This window comes from Corvus moneduloides, chromosome 5 (genome assembly GCF_009650955.1).
Source record: "Corvus moneduloides isolate bCorMon1 chromosome 5, bCorMon1.pri, whole genome shotgun sequence".
NCBI classification, from domain to species: domain Eukaryota; kingdom Metazoa; phylum Chordata; class Aves; order Passeriformes; family Corvidae; genus Corvus; species Corvus moneduloides.
Window position 1 is genome coordinate 12168834 of NC_045480.1, and position 17653 is coordinate 12186486.

The 17653-nt window shown below is 40.0% G+C and overlaps 1 protein-coding gene across 10 annotated transcripts in view; it reads left to right on the top strand.

Moving 5' to 3' along the window:
* The first annotated feature begins 1167 nt into the window (after nucleotides 1-1167).
* Nucleotides 1168-17653, top strand: part of JAKMIP1 (janus kinase and microtubule interacting protein 1) — a 147212-nt gene continuing 130726 nt past the window's right edge. For 4 of the 10 annotated variants that reach the window (XM_032110301.1, XM_032110300.1, XM_032110307.1 and 1 more), the window contains exons 1-2: nucleotides 1168-1321; nucleotides 2000-2193. The gene's annotated coding sequence lies outside the window, so the exon portion shown is untranslated. The remainder of the gene's footprint in view (nucleotides 1322-1999; nucleotides 2194-17653) is intronic. The other 6 variants (XM_032110309.1, XM_032110308.1, XM_032110310.1 and 3 more) reach the window with 4 other exon arrangements.

Here is a 17653-nt window from a genome sequence, read left to right on the forward strand (position 1 = left end):
TCAAAAGCAGCATTTTCTCTACAGAGAGGGAGCTTTTGGGGTTATTCTGTCTACAAGAATTCCTTTAGCTCCTGTTTGAAATGCCTCCCTCTGGAAAGAGATTTAAGTGTTGCTTCACATGGCCCAGCAATGCCTATTCCCTTGTAGTCTCAAAAGGTGTTTCTGACTGTTTAATTGCCTTGACTGTTAAAATGTGTGTTCAAATTTGGATTTTAATCATTCTGTGTGGCCATCAATAGTGTTAGTTTTATCCGCAACACTGAAGTGTTCCCTTCTCAAATTTCTGTGCCTGTGATGCTGCCCTGAGCTGCCTCTCTGCTGAACTCCATCAACTTACTTCTTCGAGCACGTTTTGAGGCTGATGCTTGTTTCTTGTGTATCATGGTTCCTGTTTCAAGTCTATTATCTGATAGCCATCTTGTTGTTTTAAACTAAGCACAAACCTCGCACTACAACAGCAGCAACAAAAACAGCAAAAACAAATGGAGTGGTAAACTTGCTTATTTTCTCCTTGATTCTGGGCCAGTTTACGCAAATACTGCATAAGCCATCAACATAACACTGAGCCATGTCAGTTATCATGACCATTCCTACTCCCTGAGGTCTTGGTACTTGGCTCAGAGAAACATATTTCTGCTGCATTCATTGGATCAGTCACTGAATCTGGATCAACAGAAATACAACCACGAACAGCATTTTAGCAAAGGTGCGTTCACAGCCAATGTACATTGGTGCAGAGGAGTCAGTCTGGTTTGAAACCCACAGCAAAGCCTGGGCAGGGAGCTTCAAGCTGATATTCTCTTGCATTCAGACAAAAGAACGAGGTTTTAAATGGCATCAGGGTTTACAAGCGTTCGGCAGCCGAGTTAATCTGACAACTCCGTGTCTAATTCTTGTGTGCGACGGCCGTGTGTGACATAAAAAATTAAATGGGTCCATCCTCCCCGGCACTCTGTGCCGGACGTGCCCGCACCTGCTGAGGCGGGGAGCCGGGCCAGGGGACAGCGTCCCCCTGCCGCGCACAGCGCCCGGCTCCGCGCGCCGCAGCTCTCCCGGAGCCCGCGGACCCGCCGCGGCAGCGCAGCCGAGCACCCCGAGCAGCGGCGGGCGCGGGGCGGGGCCGCGGGAGGGCCCGGCCGCCGCCGCCCCCGAGGGCGGGCCGCCGGTGACAGCTGGGGAGGGACCCGGCGCCGGCAGCGAGGTGCGGCTGCCGGGCGGTGCTTCGCCGCCGCTCTGTCCGCATCGCGCCAGCGGATCCGCCCGGGGAAGGAGTGGGCAGGGGCTTGGCCGGGCCCTGCCGCCGTCGCCGGCCGCGGCGTGGGTGAGTGGCGGCGGCGGGAGGCACGAGTGGGTGATGCGGGGGCGGCGCGGAGACGGGGTGGCAGGGGAGGGAGGACGGATGGATGGAGGGATGGAGGGAGGATGCTGCCGCGCTTGGACACTTTAGTCGTGCGAGATGCCTAAGGGAAAAAAGTGCATCCCGGGGCGGGGCGAGGCTCTGCCCCTCTCCTCTTCTCTCCCGTCCGTGCTGGTGACCCGACGGGCGAGGGAGCCTCGGGAAGGGCGGCTGGTCCTTGGCGGGGCAAGGGCTGCCTGTCCCCAGGCGGGACGAGACGGCTCCCGCCCGCCGAGGGGGCCCGCTCGGCCGGTCCCCCGCCGGCCCCCGCCCTCCCGCAACTCCTCCGCAGCCATCAGCGGGCCGGGGCGCGGCCGCGGAGGGGCCGGGAGAGCCCGGTGCTCCCCCATCCCCGCCGGTACCCGCGGCAGGGCGGGGTGACGGTCCGGAGCATCCCGACCCCCTCAGGGTTCTGCCGCCCGCCCCCCTTCTGGGCTGTACCTGCGGTGCCGGGGGTCTCCAGGGCAGCCTCCGGGGGTGGCACCTGCTCCTGCAAGCCGGGTCCTGCTGGCACGGGTGTTCTAGGAGCAAACCCGAGGCCTGCCCTTGGAGGGCTGGCAGGATGAGGCCTTTATTTATTTTTTTTTTTTTTTTTTTTTGCAGAGTGCTGGCTGGCTGTTATTTACATAATATCTCTGCTTAAATGTGACCTCGTCCCTAATTGGAGGCTTCCTTTCCATTTTCTATGGCAACACTACAGAACAGATCACTCCAGGGGGCTGGATGAGAGGAGTATCTGCACACTGTAATCTTCCTCTCTTGGTTCCCCATCAAGACTGGTTTGTTCTAGTGAATGGGTGAGATTTAAAAAAAAGTTCTTTCCATCAGCCCTTAAAGCAGTGGCTAGGCCTGCAAGTCACTGCAGATTTACAGAATCTCTGAATTAGGGGAGGATGGAGTGAACACAGGCTTGACTAACAAGCAAGAATTATTTTTGTTAGTTATTTCTATTTTTACTAGCCTGACTGATGATTTCCATGCACCACAGTGCCTAATCAGACAATCCTAAGAAATGATGTTAATTTTAACTGATGGTATTTATTTATTTTAAAATTAATAGAATTATTAGAGGAAGAAAGAAAAGAAATCCTAGCAAATTTTGTAAGGGGGAAGGAATTGAGACCCGCTTCATTCATAGACTCCTTTTGCTCCATGAGATGCCTACCCTATGCTTAGAACCCGTCATGTAGACACAGTAGTGTCTCTTCTTACATGGCTGGTCTCACTGACAGCAAGCGTGATGTGCCTATGTATTTATGCAGGAGTAGAATTCTGTAATGCTTATTAGGGTCTGCTGTGTTTCATCTCTGTGAGATGCCAGCTTCAGTTTCAGGTTTTATATGGCAAGGGGTGAATATCTTTGTGTTGGTTTTCCAAAACCTCCTGAAAATAAATGTTTTGTGATTGTAAGACACACAAATTCATGATGCATTTAGGCAGGAAGGTTTTTCTAAAGACTTTTAAATTCTGCCTTAATTATCTTTTGAGATGGTGTTTTTGTTCTGCATTGAAAAAACACGTGCCTTACTGTTAATAATGCTAAAATTAGTTACTGCGATACAGAAGCTGGGATACTCTGTAGGGCTTAGAACATTTGTTTTCAGTCTCTGCTCTGTTTGTACTTCTTGGTCCACTGGAATGACTTTGTTTCTTGCACCTGAAGTAGTGTGGGCTGTTTTGAGGTTTGAGGTTTTTGTTTGTGGATTGGTGCACAGTTAGGTTGTTAATACAAAGTGAATAGATACATTGGAGATTTAAACAGAAGGACAGAGGTGCTCTGCAACTTCAAGGAGGCCAGGCCTAGGACTCCTTCACTGAGGCACTGGAGCTTGTCTGCTACAGTAAGTAGCAGACTTACACAAGTACTGCAAAAGGCCATTGGTGTAGAGATTTGCCTAACATATTTAAGTTCTCTGCATGTAGATTAAGGCTTTTTATTTCCATTTGCTTTTTGGAAATGCTCTGAGCAACGCTCACTCTCCACTTAAATGCATGCTCCTTTTGTGTCTTAGATTGTTGTTACGGGAATGCAAGAGCTGGAAATATCCTCAAAAGAGGCCATGTGTTGAACCATATGTGAGGCATAAATGAGGCTTGAATTGAAAGAAATGTGCTCTGTTAAAATGTTAATCGCAGTACACAGTGATGGAGGAGAGGTTGCTTAAGATTTTTCTCTTAGAGGTCCATCTCATTCAAGCTCATGTTTTGTTTTCCATAGTTAGTACATTTATGTCCACAGCACCATCTTTGTTGCAGTTTATCCCAGCTTTGCTGTCAGTTTCTGCCTGTAAGTATTATTTGTCAGTATGCAAATGTTTATAGTTACTTTCATGTATAGATTTTTTTTTCTTGTAGAACATTTTGGTTAGATTATCATAGAGGAGATGGGAGACGTAGGAGTAGCAAGTATATGAAGAAAGAAATGGGCCTGGCCTGTATTTCTGGATAGTGCAAGACCAGATGAAGCTGGCATAAATACGTGTCAGGGAACAGAAAATACTGAAGAATGTGAGGTTGGATTGCCCCTTTGTATAGAAGCAAGGTTGGTTGCATCCTGCCTCTGTCTAAGAGGATATATGGACAGGTACCACTGATTATTGCATCTCTGTTTATTAATTTTGAACCAAAGTTGCCCTGCCATAAAGCAAATAAAACATCAAACCCTTCCTCATGTCCTTATCTGTAATCCTGATTTTTTTCTTTCGACTTTCATTAACTCTGTTCTACATCATTTTGAAGGCACAATAGTCAGCCTTAATTGCAGCTTTGTGTACTGATATGCACAAATGCATTCCATCTCTTTTGTTTCTCATTAAAAAAAAAAAGTTCCATATTTAGAACAATTGCTGATTTAGGGTACTTATTGCAATGTTACTCAGCATTAGTAAGGAAAATCAGTTTCATGGTCGTTGTTTCATAGTTTATTCACATGATACAATAGAATATCTTGAGTTAATGATCCAAAAAAGTGGGTTTTTTCCATCTTGGGAAGTTTTACTCTTGTATGCAAATTTTGTTACTTCTGTTTAATTTTTGCTAAGTTTTTTTAAAATATCAACCTTTATCAGCTCTAACTTCCATAATAGGGAAAAATCTATAATAATTCAATATAGGTGGTATAGATTCATTGTCAGTGGGGCAAAATGGAACCACAATGTAGTTCAAACTTATTTTTCATTCATTCTTTCTCCATGATACTTCCATCCTTTGCACATTGTTGTAAATCATGCAACTTTTTCTTTGGCAGATGGAATGCTTTTGTGGGCCTTTCTTAGAGATCACTAAAACTCGGTTGGTTGCTTCCTTACTTGCAGTATTTCATCTCTTTGTTTGTCTAATAAGAATGGCAGCTGAAGAGAAGCTTCTGCCATGTGCTGTGGTAGGTGAGGTCTTCCCCTTTTCCTCTCAACACAGTCCAAGCTCATAGATCTGGCATTTAATTCCACAGATACCTTTGGATTTGATGCACTCTTTCTTTACCATATAGGCTCTCAAACACATGCATAAATGCATATGAAGAGCCAGATGTATTTGGGAAGCTCCCACCTGGAGCTGTTAAGTTAGACAGGAATGGATAAGGTGCTTGATAATAGTGAGGAATACAGTGGGAATTTTGTTATTTTATTTTTGTTCTGTTAGGCACGGAAACTTGTAGTCACTCTGTATTTTGTCCACGATGGGAAATTATGTGTCAATGGCAATTTCTAATTTATCTTTATATCCTTGGTTTTAAGAGAGGGCTGCCTAATGCAGATTTTATAAAAATATAAACATACATACACATGCAATTGTTTTGGTGCTGTCCTGTTAACATGCTGAATAACCCAATAAACTAAAACCAGCTTCTGGAGGTGAAAGTCTGAAAGTGAAGGAAAAATCACTTAAATGGTGAAATGTTTAGAAATAGTGAACAGACTTTTTTGTAGTAGTTATGTCGTCTTCAAACAGTCAACATTGGTTTGCTTTGGCTTTTCTTTGTTTTTAGTGGAAGATGGATGAAGGACATCCTTGTTTTGTTCTGATAATAAGAGAACTTTGATGTAAATATTAGTTCATTTGTATCTTGCAGATGTTTTTAAAAACCTATATATTTAATCTGCAAGTTGGAATTCTGTAATCAGTGTAAAATTAAGAGAGGAGCTATTTATATTATGTGTATGTGTTCATGTGTTGCTTACTTGTTCTCTACTAAATGCTTAGCGTAGCCACAACTGTAGGAGGATCAAGATATCTCTCCTAACTCTTTGAAGTTTCTGTTCAGTTTTCTTCTCACTTTTAGTCCATCTTAACGCCATGTTGCCCATTTTTTAGCCCCCTACCATGACAGTAAGGGAAATGAGAGCTGTTTCAGAAAGTACTTTTTTTTTGTATTTCCTAGTGCAATTTAAATTGAACTTTCATCCTCTTGGATAACTGACAGTTGTCCTCCATTTCAATTGTCTTTGACAAGACATTACTACTGAAAGCTTTTAGTTGCTTTTGCGATAGATCTTACCATTCCATCCAGGAAGGAAGTGTCAGCAGAGTCACATAGCTGCATTTTGTAGTTTCACTTTTGATTTAGCACTGATGCTCAGCATGTGCCACAGATGAAATGCTTGGCTTCCTGGGTGGAACCTCAAAAAATGGTGTCCCTTTGGCTGTGGTCAACATAGTTGTCAGCCTTCATTATGGACACTGTCTGCATATCTGATTGATTCAACTGCTGTGCGGGGGAGGAGGTGATTTTTTTTTATTTTCCCCTGTGAGTATAACACACTAAAATCTAATCCTAACATTATCTATTTATTTTAAGATGACGTGAGCCAAGTGGTAAGTTGGTGTAATTGAAACTGATGTGCTATTATTGTTATTATTATTATTGTTTGTATGGAAGGAGTAAGAGTGAGCCACTGCAGAATAATCTTCCATGGATTCTTCCAAAATTACCTTATTCCTCTTCTTCAACAGTCAGAACAAGGAACATCTATCTTATCTAACTGAAGTAGACTATTTTAGTAAGGCTTTCCAAAATGTCAGTGATTATGAGGCTGAGATTTCATTTTCTTTTTTCTATTTTCTATCTAGTGCAGTATCCAGCATCTGGTAGCTGTTTATTTACTGCTCTGTAATGCTTCTGTTTATGCAAAAAAGTGTCCAATGTTCTGCATTTCTTCTCACTAGCTGGCATTTGAGCTGCTACCCAAAGGTACAAGCCTTGTTTTCTTGTGGCTGCTAATTCTCTGAACAAGCTTATTATCCACGTTTGTAAATACTTGCGGTGATGTGATGCATGTCTACCCTGAGTCTAATCAGGACATGTTGCTAGGGTGAAGGTTTTACTTTGTGAGACAGTGGTTCTCATTTTGTTTGAGTCTCTAAGCTGCCAGTACTTCTCTGATTTTGGAGTAACTGCTTCATATAGTTCTTTCTGCACTATCTGGATGTTTGTCCCTGTCAGGATGGAGAGAGTGTGTTGGGAGGTGCTCCTTCTCTAAATTGCTTAGAAATGAGAAATGAAACCCCAAGAATAGACCTTTTTTTTCCATATCAAGGTGTAAAGCACCACTTTCACAATGTTTTTACCTTATGTTGATCTACTTGAGTCGCATCTTGGCATTTCCTGTAGAACAGATCACGTCTCGTTCATTGCTAAGCTTGTTAGGTATAGACTGTATTATAACTATACTCCACTGATTTAGTGTGGCAGACTTTTATTTCTTATAAAAGAATTAATTACTTTTCCTCTTGTATCCTTTTCTGGACTCCCTATTTCTTAATCCAAAAAGGAAGATCTGCAAATACATTTTATTCCACCTTCTTATATCGATGTTCTTTGAGTTTCACTCATTTTAAGGAAGACCACATGATAATCTATCTGCACTATGGCAGAAGAAAATAATTCAGCTGACCAGTAAGGATGATGGACTTAATTCTCACAAAGGCAGACTTCAGCTTCTCTGTGCAGCATAATCCTTCTCAAGATAATCACCCTATTAGCTTCTGCGTGAGGCTTTGGCCTCTACCACGTAGGATGGGAGGGAGGATGGGATGCTGTGCCCCAACACTTACGGCCTGTTCTGGTAATTCTGAGGTTTTTAGTAAAATAGCAAAGTCTTACTAAAAACTTTAATTACATTTGCTGTGGCCTTGCTTCCTACGGAAATGAGCCTTAAATGCTTCTGCTGTCTCTCAGTCCCCTATGACTAATTTTTGCATTTGTTGGCTAATTTCAAACTGCATGTGTAAAAAGGGTTGAAGTCTTGAAGATAAACCTCCTGCTCCAGAACTCAAGATGTATATGCTTGATTGTGAAGGTTAGATGAGCCTTTTTTGTATTTTTAATCAAGTTTCATTGGTGAATGGCATGAACTCATGTTCTTTGCAATGAGTCACTTTGAAAAGTGAATCTTTTGGACTATTTTGTTCCTGACAGCTCATGATATCCCTTTATTAACGTTTGCTAGTTTGGTTTGGTGGTGGGTTTTTTGTTTATTTTGGGTTTTGTCTGGCTTTGTTTGGATTTTTTTTAATAGATTGCCATCATATGCTGAAATTTCTCAGAATTTTTTAGATTCTACATTCAACCAGCCAGGAGGTTGGGGCTATTACTACTACCTCTTGCAGTAAAAACCCAAAGGTTTCCTGCATTCAGCTGATTGTACCAACCTTGCCTTTATGTCAATAACAAATATTTTTTATATATATATATTATTGTTTGCAGATTTTTTTTTTTTGCTACTGTCCATTGTGTAAGAAAACCTGAAATATTTTTAGGTTTTTTCCGACTTTTTTTCTCCATCTTTTCACCTCAGCCTTTCCTAGATGACATGTAGTCTAGAAAGTAGATGCCTACTTCTTCATCAGAGAAGGGAACCATGACCATAGCCATGGTTAGGTATATCTGAGCTAGATTTAGTCTGTCTTTTTAGTGAGCTATTAGGAATGTAGATATTGGGTAAAAAAGCTGTGGTTTTTAGGACTAAAAATTTAAATGCTGAGAATTTTGTGTGCATTCATAAATGTGCACTCAGAAAATACTCCAAGACTTAATATACAGATAAATCTGTTTGTGGAGACAGCATATCTGATGAACGGGGTAAATTAGAAGATTCCTGCATACTAGCACTTTTGCATAATAATGGTAAATTATGGTTTAGGAGGGGATGTGTTGGAGATATGTCTGATTTAAACAGTGTTTAGGCTCTAATCACAGCACTTAGTGTACTTAATATATATATTGTCCAAGAACTGAGAGAGGCTAATCCTTCAAACAGCACAAAAGCAACACAGGATTCCAATTATTTACTACTTGCTATTTCCTTACGCAAAGCAAAGGAATATCTAAAACCTTTAGAGGGATGTGTTCCCTGATCACTTGAGCTGATTAATACAATGCATTTCTTAAGATTTAGATCTGTCAATGCAAAATCAGTAAAGCAGAGCCATAAATATCATGATTTTCAAGAATGATAATTCTAATCTGCGGAACCCCCTCCCTCCCCCCCCCTCCCCAATATGTACTGCATGTTTGCTCTTTTGGACTCTAGCTTTTGCACATCTGATGCAAAAATGCATTCCTGCTTCAGCTGCCACAATCAGCTGTAATTTGCGTGTGGAGTAAGGGAGCTAGATAAAATCTATGGTCCTGCACTGGAATGCAGTAATTGCCAGCTCCGTACTGGGAGGTGGGACCAAATGTGTGACTCTATCACAGCATGAAACTTAGATCTGTGGAATAACTCTCCTGCTCTAGTTATTCCAGATACTCTAGAATAACGTCTCTGTTTCTCAAGGAAATTATTTTTATTGGTATATAAATATATTGGGAGAAGGAAAAATTAAAATGGATGCTGTACTCTGAACTGTCTGCAAGGGAGTAACTATTTCCATGGTCAGTCTTCATGTGAAAACAAGTCTGAAGAAGCTGTATGGGAAGTAGGTAAGTCAAGAATGGTGAGAAAGATGCAGAAGGAAATGAGTGAGTTAAAAGAATATGCTGCAGAGAAAATAAGAAAGAGTGGGCGTCTATGTAGGCAGCTTTGTTGATGTCAAAATGCTGCATGTTCTTATTTTGTTGTGCTTTGTCGTGATGGAGGAGTGCATGTTCTGCACAAATTAAGCCATGTCATTCTGTCTTCTGAAATTATTTTTTTAATGTGGAAGGAATCATTAAGTCTGAGATACATTCTTTAACAATGAAACTGTGCAATATGAAACTCTTTATTTTTGGGGGTTTTGAATTACACAGACTGTTTTTTCTTTTTCCTGTTCCATATTGCCTAAGATGTGCCCTGCCCTGTGGGTGATGGAACTGTTGTCATGGCTTCTCCCTTGCAAAGGTTGTAGATTTTTAAGTAGAAAAGTAAGAACCCTCTTGATACTGACTCATTTGATTCTGATCTCAGCTGTAGTCTGTATAACATGGATCCATCATCCATATATTCATCAACTTTATTGCATGTGTTCTGAATTTACACTGGATGTAAATAACAACCCGTCTAGGCAGTGAGGTTGACAGTAGTAGTTACACTCGTTGTGACCCTGACCTCTGCGCATGGGAAGAGCTGCTACAGTTTTGGGGCTTTGATTAAAGGTATATCATTCTTTAATCAGCAATAAATAATCTGCAGTAAATTCAACTTCAGGTTTTTCCCCCAGCTTTTAACACGCTGCAGGTGTTTCTGACTGATGAAACCTGCCCTGAAAAGTGGGACTGTACGTTGGTGCTTGTATGTATTCTGAGGATTCAAGTAGATCGGCTTGACTTTGGAGCCCCAGACTGAAACTTTAGTGACTGATGAAGTGCACAGACCTTCTTCTGCAGTAGTATCTCTCTATATGAGTATGAAACTAACACAGTACACTTCAGAATTACAATGTGAATAAATTTAATCAGGTTGTATTGTAGTTCTGAATCATTAAACCTACCTGTGAACATCCATGTCACAAAGCTTCATATCATCTTTGTCTGTGTTGTTAGGACTTCATTGGTTGTCTTTAGTTTTGTTTTCAGTTTATGTGCTAAGCCTGAACTGCCCTAGAACTTATTTCTTAGCGTTTTTCAGAAGACTTCAGTGTTTTTGGGAGCTGTATTCTTCATCTATTGATGCATTTGACCTCCAACTATGTGTGCTCTCTGTTTGAGTCTGTTCTGTTTGGTGGCACACCTCAGACCTGGATGAAATCTTCCAGATGGTGGAGACAACATGTAGAAGGCACTGGAAATGCACAAGCAATTCTGTGTTTGTTTCTGAATTTGGAGTTGTTGACTGGTCATGAGGGGGATCTTCTGTGTGCTAACCTGCCAGACCACAGTTCCTGGCTATGGAGTTTTGCCAGTGTCAGTAATTGCTGTGGACTCTTGATAGATTGACACTTCGGATGCAAGACAGGTGGTTCTTACTGCATCCCAGTCCCTAGTAGGTTTTGGATGACAAGAAATGGCTGTGCCTTTGAAGAGGGGGAATTCTCGCAGTGTGTGCATGCAGTTGTTTCCCTCGTTGCCAGTGAGATGGCTAAGGCAATAAAGTAGGCAGTGACTATTGCCCTTAGAGTGCTGGTTTATCAGGTCACTGCAGGTCTGTGAGCCTCCAGCTGGGCACTGGGAAGTGAGTGTTTGGTGCAAGGCTGCAATGAGTTGTGCAGGTGGTGGGTGCTCCTGCCTACTGAACACATGAAGAGAGTCAGTTTTGAGACCAGTCTTTCTGAATGGCTCTGTCAGTAACATGTATGCCTACAGCTTTCATGTTGCATGGAGCACATAAGCAGGGAAAATAATGGTTGTGTTTTGGTAGCTGTCAGCTAACCTACTTCAGTGTGGAAATCCTCAGATGTTATGCATTGGGTGCTGAGGTCTTATCTGGTTTTGGCAAATAGGATTTAACTTTCTCTAAGTAATGTATCAATTGTCTTTCTTAATGTTTTGAGAACTTTGTCATTAATTTTTGCTGTGGCTTTTGAAACTGTTCTAGGCTCCAAGGTGTTTGGTGGAAATGCTTCATGTGACATCCATTTAGCTGCCTGAAAGTGCTGCATGCAAGCACCATTGGTACAGGATCTCAGCCATTGCTGTCCTCATTGTAACCTCACTCTTTGTAAAAGCCACTGTTACAGAGATGATAAACATTTAATCTTAACATAAATTTTGGGGAGGTGAGAGTCAACCTGATTGTGTTCTGAATCTGTTGAAGCAAACTGCAGGCCTCTCCTCCCCATGTGCTTTAGGTGGATATCAACTTAGAGACCTGTGGTACACTGGACTTCTGTCTTCTGACACTTATGGGGTAACACATAAAATTGTACTAGACTGGTCAAACAAAAAATCAGGAGCAGAGAGATAGCTTGAAAAACATGTGTTAAAATTCCTGAGCAAGGCTTCTGTGATTATTAACAATTTCTCTTCTATGGAAAACTGTCAAGTAGTTCTGGATTTGTTTCCTGTTTTTTTTTTTAGGTAAATATTTTCAGTATACTCCACTGAGATGTTATGGCTCACTGACAGCAAAAACAATTCCCTTTGGAATCTGGTCGTGCACATGCACTCACCATTCTCTGACTGCAGACCCCTGGTTTGTTCCTGGGCTTCTCTCCTTGACCACTGCTGTCCTTTTGACTTACAGCCAGTTAAACAAGATCAAATGTACTCTAGCTTGAACATCCCTTTAACAGAGACTTCATCCCATCGATTAGGGAGTTCTTATTTTTACAGATATTTCTAAAGTATGTCCCAGCACCATCTTCTGTGCTGTATGAAGCTTATAGATCTGACTGGAGCAGTATGCTCTGTGTTTCTCTGGTTAACTAATATTCTGCATTGTGGTATCTAGGGTTGTTTGACTTAGGTGAGCAGGATGTTGGAGAAATGGTGGTTGAAGACTTAAATGCTGTTTAAATAAACATAAACTAATAAATACCTGAGTCCAAGAGGAATGTTGCAAATGAGTTGCAGGAAATCCTGACTTGTAGAGCTGGCACTGAAGACTGTTGACCCTGGGTTCTGTCATCTGGGCTTCAAACTAGACTGGGTAGTACCTATGCAGATGTGAAGATGAAGCTTTACCCTATAACCATGGCAAGCAGAGGTTCAAAGGCAGCTCTGTACTGGCAATGTCTTTTCTGCGTGCTGTTAGTAGTATTTTCCTGATAAACAGCTTAGAATAAGCTTGCAGTGTGGTATGCAATATTGGTCTCAATGGGACTGTCAGGTTAAAACAATGTTTTGCTTTTGGCAATCCATAGTTTCAAGCAAATCAATTAAATATCAAAGCTTCATTACTTAAGCAGTTTCACTAAATTTTTTGTTTCTTTCTCTGGTTTTGTAATGTTGGAGTAGACTGCTCTGGTGTTTGTATTGAAAATAATGTAAAAAATTAATTATTTTTACTACAAGAAAAAATAAAAGAAAGCATTTCTAACAACACTGTGTTTCACAGGGGCCTTAACCTGCAGTATGTGGCCAGACTTATATTTGAGTGATTTTTGCCTTGGGTATGCCTGTAGTGATGCTGAGCAATACAGTTCAGAATTGGTGTCTACATCACTGCAACTAGCAAAGAGACAATCTGCCAGCTGGATCGGAATTTGACTCGGCTTCTGTTCCTGAGTATATGTGTGAGGAATAATACTCTCTGTGCAGAGATTTATTTCATCCTTTAATGCCAGGGGAATCGGATTTCCTTCGTGTGTGTTTGGAGCACTGGCTATGGAAGTATGTCAAGGAGACAAAACTGTCATCCTCTTCCTCATAAGGCAGAAAGCAGTGTACTCAAAACTGATGGTTGTTTAGCTGTTCTTCTGCCTATCACATGGCAGGAAAGGAATAATTGCCTTTGTCATCCTTCTGGACAAGATACTGAGCCAGTAGGAAGACACCTTGTTCATAATGTTGACCTCTAAGTTGGAGCCCAGCTTTGCATTTTCTAACCTGGCTAAAAGTCATTCTATTTTTGATAAGTAAAGTTTATATGCTGATATTTTACATCTCTGTACAATAATTTCCATATTATTGTATATGTAGTTGATACTGTTCGTCTTTTTTCTTCATAGCATGATTTCTCACTTACTGAGGTTTTCTTCTTTCTTTATTCATGGAGCACCTAAGCCTCCTGTGTAACCTGAATTTCAGCTTTTTCTGGTATCTATTTCATTCTGCATTTCCTTTTTACGTAATTGCTTCTTTTCTTCCATTGAGATTATCTTTCTTTCTAGGATTGAATATATATTTCAGTCTGCACAGATCATCTTGCATTTGTGTAATGCACTTTCATGAATATTCATAATATGCCCTATGCATTTATAATAATAAATGTTAGTAATCAGATTCAAATTTATCCTTATAATGCCAAAGAAATATATTTGATAATAAATTTTACTGGTGCTAAGCATGGGATTTCTCTTTCTGAATTCAACATCAGCTTTTTACTTGAAGATCATGTCATGTTGGATGACTTTAAATTTCCAGAGTATTTACAGTGTCTTTGTTAAATGATTTTTTTCTGACTTGCCCTTACATTAAGAATAGTGACCTTTTCTTCTTTCTTTAAATAGTAAGCTACTTATTTTCTAATTTCTGATTTTTGCTTTTAGTTAGCTTACTACTGGCTTACTAATATTTTTTCTTTTTCTCTTTGAGTGAGTGCAACCACCCTTCTAAATTTTGAATATGTTATAAATAGTATATTCAGACCTTGAGGCTCAGTCAGAATGCTGAGTCATTGTTTAATGCCAGGGTTTCCACTGATTGTATTGTTTCTTTCCTTGACATACAGATTAGCTTTCTTGAGCTTGAGAAGAATGCTAAAAATCAGTCTTTCAGTTTATCAAAGCCACATTTAGAGAAAATTAACTTTTAGACTCTTTCTTTTCAATCTTTCACCTCATTGTGCAATGTGTGATATACACAAAGCCATAGGTGCCTGTGAGATGGTTCAGTGCCTGGCCCCTTTTCTGCAGTTCATCTGAATGACCTGGTCATTGGAGGAGGATTCATGCCTCCCTTTCTCCCAGAGAGAGCTGCATGAAAATTAATGTGTGTCATGTGAACAACCAAGTCAGTGCCAAAATTTATGCTAGATTGGAGGCCATTATTTGTTGTTTTTCTGTCATGAAATTTTTTAATAAAGTATTTAAGTAAAATAAATGTAAACTATTTATCTTTGAGGCACCTCATTGTTTCCTTTGTGAAGAGCTAAATTAGTAAAAGAACTTTGCACTGGACTTTAGCTTTGCAGGGAAATAATTAGCATTTGAAGCCAAGATACTACGTTTATGGTCTATTGGCCTTCTTTGTTTTTGGGAATGCCATATCTCCATGTATCTCCATGTCTAGTATAGCTGTTGTGCTCTGAATCTTGAAATCTGTGGTGCTGGTATAATAACAGAGAAAGGCATTCTACTGCCTCAGAGACAATGTGATGTTCGGAAATGACATCTCTTTGACCTGCATTTTTAGTGCTTTTCCTGTACATGCAGCATCAGCAGACACAGTGTAGAGAAAGCACCTAGTGACACTGAAATTCAAACTATTTGTATGTGTAGACATTTTTTGTGTTGAGATCATTTATTGAGATGAACTTCAAGTTAAGAACCCTTTAAACACAGCCAAATCTGTAAATGACAGGAATTGAAGTTGTGTGATGCAATGACAGATCGTAGTGATGAATTCTTCATTATTTCTTGTTTGTAGTAGTATTATTCCTGTCCTTGTTTCTTACATCACTGTCTTGCATTTCATGCTGTGCTTGATTTCAAGCAATAATATGATTGTATTTGGCAAGGTGTTCACAATAGATGACTTGGGTCAGAAAGCATGTTCTGAACAGCTTCATCCTTTTCCCTGCTCCTTTTACCATCTCTAATCTTAGTGTGGTGCTTTTCCCATACACCTCTTGTCACTACAGCTGTCTTTCAGCATGCAGGAGTGAACTAAACTGCTTTTAGCATTTCATTAATGCCACTTTTGATCAGCCGGCAGATGTTGCCGTGTGACCGGTGCTCGCCCCGGCCCTGCTGATCCCCACGTGCCATATGTGCCTGCCAGGCAGGTGGCTGGATGCAGGACCCTCAGCAGGGGAAGCCTGACTCCCAGAGGATGCTCTCTGAAAGATGAAGACATTTCTAAGATGGATGAGCATCCTTGTCGGTAAATTTTCAAGGCAAAAAGAGGCCACTGTGATAATAACTCACTTAACATTTAATTTGAGTCCTAAAGCATCTTTCAGTAATTTCTGCCATGTGTTCATTGACTTGTAAATGTAGGCATCTGCTCTCTCAAGTGAATACTCTAGTGTCAAAGAACAATTTTTTTTACTTACCTAATTCCATTGACTACATATTCACCTGCCCTAGGAATCTCTTCTCAGTAACAATGACTATAGTTATATAGCAAATACAATACAAATAAAGGTAAAGATTCTGTATTATAAATATGTGCTAAATTAGGCAGAAGTTTATTTTTAGGTTACTGATTATATTGATGATTGCCATTTTTAACAAGAGTACTCTTTGTGCTGTGCAGCAATTTTTACAATGAAATTGTACTCTCATCGTTGAGTTGACATGAAAGAGCAGGGAACTTGCTGGAAGGCATATCTGGGTTAGGCTGCAGTAACTCATTAGAAGCTCCTAAAGTAGGATTACATAAACGAGACCCTATCTTCTTGGGTTAAATATAGTTCTGTAGTTTATTCTAATATGTGTCTGCCATAAAGTCTGTGTTGACTGGCAGCAGTAGCCTGATTTGTCCACCTTTTCAGTGCTATGCTTAAAAGAAGACAATGAAAACATAAGATTCCATCTTTAATGGAATTCATTGTGAGTTTATTGCTGTTATGTAAGGTGGGGTGGGTTTTTTAAAAATGAAAATATTAATTAACAGGTCAAACTGGAATAAATTTGAAATACGTACATCACAATTTTCACTAATCTATTGTATCTTAATTAAGTTATGAAAAGAATTACTGACTTTTCCTGATTTAGGATATAATCTTGAAGGGTGTGTCTGTGAGTAGCTGGGAATCTCAGTCCTTTTAATTCACTGCTGCAAGGAAATTCCCTGGGTTTTATATATTATTGCATCCTAAACATAGTGTTTACATTAGTAAGTTAGTGAGGACATAAAATAATTAATTTCACAGTCTTCATTTACTAATGAAAAGGGAAATATTTATTTGCCTTAAGTCTTTATTTTAAAGACAAGGAGCTGTGGAAATTATACATGGTATGTGTTGAATAAACCAAATTCTCACAGGAGTATTTCCTTTAGAAACACCTCAGTGTTTTTATGACAGTCTTCTAAAGAGAGAAATAAAATTGTTATGTCATGCATTAGAAATGCAAAAAGAAGGACAATGTTTTTGGGGTACCTCGGGGGTTTTCTGATAGAAGGAAGCTGATATATCTTGGAACATTAGTAAGAAGATATGCCTTTCTGCTAAATAATAATGAGAATTTAGTACTTGAGACCAAGCACACCTTGATATAGTGTGTTTTCAGGAGAACCTTCCTAAATCCAGTATCCAAGGTCAGTACTGGAGAAAATGTGGTGTTTTAAAAAAACTTGTAGGAGACAAATATACTTGGTTATTGCAACACATTCTGTTTCCATTGGCTTTAAACTTCTTTTTTAACCCTCAGCTATAGGGCAAAAAAAAAAAAAAAAAAGAAACTTGAAAAATGGTAAGGTTTTCTTTTCAAATAACTTTTTTTACAAATACTTTTTATTTAAAAAGATTTCCTTATTTTTCCTTTATTTAAATTATTTTGCCAGGCACAGAGCAGCATTTGGGAAGAACTTCCAGTTAACCAGTAAATTATAAAAAATCTTGGCTTTTTGTTAGCTTCCCAGAAAAACTTCTCAGATTGCATCTGAAAATACAGCTAAGACTTCCTTTGCTTCTTCCTGAATTTTGGGTCTTTTGAGCAAGGACTGTCCTGTACTATTAATTCTAGCTTTGTTGTCAAGGCAATAAATGTGATAATGCATCCAGTATGTTCTAGCATGTGTTAAAAGTATTGTAGACATGTGACATATGCTTTAACAAGATGTGGCTTTGCTAGTTTGAGTCTGTCTCTCCTTGAGCTTTTTATCTGTACCAGCTTAGGTTGGGATTTTTTCATCTGGACAAGACTTAGAGTATTTTCACAGCTGTGTTTTTGATCGCCAGATAAAACATGTTTATGTGATATTTCGCATAATTGATATTTTATGTCATATTTTCAGCTAGGTTTTCCTTGCATTTCTGGATATCACACAGTAATTGATGTGCTTAGTATATT